Source organism: Conger conger, chromosome 4, assembly GCF_963514075.1.
Source record: "Conger conger chromosome 4, fConCon1.1, whole genome shotgun sequence".
In the NCBI taxonomy this organism is placed as follows: Eukaryota; Metazoa; Chordata; class Actinopteri; order Anguilliformes; family Congridae; genus Conger; species Conger conger.
Genome location: NC_083763.1, coordinates 78,613,303 through 78,615,802, shown reverse-complemented (window position 1 = coordinate 78,615,802; position 2,500 = coordinate 78,613,303).

Sequence of the window (2,500 nt, the reverse complement as noted above, 5' to 3'; positions counted from 1 at the left end):
GTATATATAGGGAGATAATGGTTCAGGCTCAGAATGCAGGATATGATGAACTAGCCCTGAGCAAATGAAACAGACAGGTATATAGAGGGAGATAATGGTTCAGGCTCAGAATGCAGGATATGATGAACTAGCCCTGAGCAAATGAAACAGACAGGTATATATAGGGAGATAATGGTTCAGGCTCAGAATGCAGGCTATGATGAACTAGCCCTGAGCAAATGAAACAGACAGGTATATATAGGGAGATAATGGTTCAGGCTCAGAATGCAGAATATGATGAACTAGCCCTGAGCAAATGAAACAGACAGGTATATATAGGGAGATAATGGTTCAGGCTCAGAATGCAGGATATGATGAACTAGCCCTGAGCAAATGAAACAGACAGGTATATATAGGGAGATAATGGTTCAGGCTCAGAATGCAGGATATGATGAACTAGCCCTGAGCAAATGAAACAGACAGGTATATATAGGGAGATAATGGTTCAGGCTCAGAATGCAGGATATGATGAACTAGCCCTGAGCAAATGAAACAGACAGGTATATAGAGGGAGATAATGGTTCAGGCTCAGAATGCAGGATATGATGAACTAGCCCTGAGCAAATGAAACAGACAGGTATATATAGGGAGATAATGGTTCAGGCTCAGAATGCAGGATATGATGAACTAGCCCTGAGCAAATGAAACAGACAGGTATATATAGGGAGATAATGGTTCAGGCTCAGAATGCAGGCTATGATGAACTAGCCCTGAGCAAATGAAACAGACAGGTATATATACGGAGATAATGGTTCAGGCTCAGAATGCAGGATATGATGAACTAGCCCTGAGCAAATGAAACAGACAGGTATATATAGGGAGATAATGGTTCAGGCTCAGAATGCAGGATATGATGAACTAGCCCTGAGCAAATGAAACAGACAGGTATATAGAGGGAGATAATGGTTCAGGCTCAGAATGCAGGATATGATGAACTAGCCCTGAGCAAATGAAACAGACAGGTATATATAGGGAGATAATGGTTCAGGCTCAGAATGCAGGATATGATGAACTAGCCCTGAGCAAATGAAACAGACAGGTATATAGAGGGAGATAATGGTTCAGGCTCAGAATGCAGGATATGATGAACTAGCCCTGAGCAAATGAAACAGACAGGTATATATAGGGAGATAATGGTTCAGGCTCAGAATGCAGGATATGATGAACTAGCCCTGAGCAAATGAAACAGACAGGTATATATAGGGAGATAATGGTTCAGGCTCAGAATGCAGGATATGATGAACTAGCCCTGAGCAAATGAAACAGACAGGTATATATAGGGAGATAATGGTTCAGGCTCAGAATGCAGGATATGATGAACTAGCCCTGAGCAAATGAAACAGACAGGTATATATAGGGAGATAATGGTTCAGGCTCAGAATGCAGGATATGATGAACTAGCCCTGAGCAAATGAAACAGACAGGTATATATAGGGAGATAATGGTTCAGGCTCAGAATGCAGGATATGATGAACTAGCCCTGAGCAAATGAAACAGACAGGTATATATAGGGAGATAATGGTTCAGGCTCAGAATGCAGGATATGATGAACTAGCCCTGAGCAAATGAAACAGACAGGTATATATAGGGAGATAATGGTTCAGGCTCAGAATGCAGGATATGATGAACTAGCCCTGAGCAAATGAAACAGACAGGTATATATAGGGAGATAACGGTTCAGGCTCAGAATGCAGGATATGATGAACTAGCCCTGAGCAAATGAAACACAGGTATATATAGGGAGATAATGGTTCAGGCTCAGAATGCAGGATATGATGAACTAGCCCTGAGCAAATGAAACAGACAGGTATATATAGGGAGATAATGGTTCAGGCTCAGAATGCAGGATATGATGAACTAGCCCTGAGCAAATGAAACAGACAGGTATATATAGGGAGATAATGGTTCAGGCTCAGAATGCAGGATATGATGAACTAGCCCTGAGCAAATGAAACAGACAGGTATATAGAGGGAGATAATGGTTCAGGCTCAGAATGCAGGATATGATGAACTAGCCCTGAGCAAATGAAACAGACAGGTATATATAGGGAGATAATGGTTCAGGCTCAGAATGCAGGATATGATGAACTAGCCCTGAGCAAATGAAACAGACAGGTATATATAGGGAGATAATGGTTCAGGCTCAGAATGCAGGATATGATGAACTAGCCCTGAGCAAATGAAACAGACAGGTATATATAGGGAGATAATGGTTCAGGCTCAGAATGCAGGCTATGATGAACTAGCCCTGAGCAAATGAAACAGACAGGTATATATAGGGAGATAATGGTTCAGGCTCAGAATGCAGGATATGATGAACTAGCCCTGAGCAAATGAAACAGACAGGTATATATAGGGAGATAATGGTTCAGGCTCAGAATGCAGGATATGATGAACTAGCCCTGAGCAAATGAAACAGACAGGTATATATAGGGAGATAATGGTTCAGGCTCAGAATGCA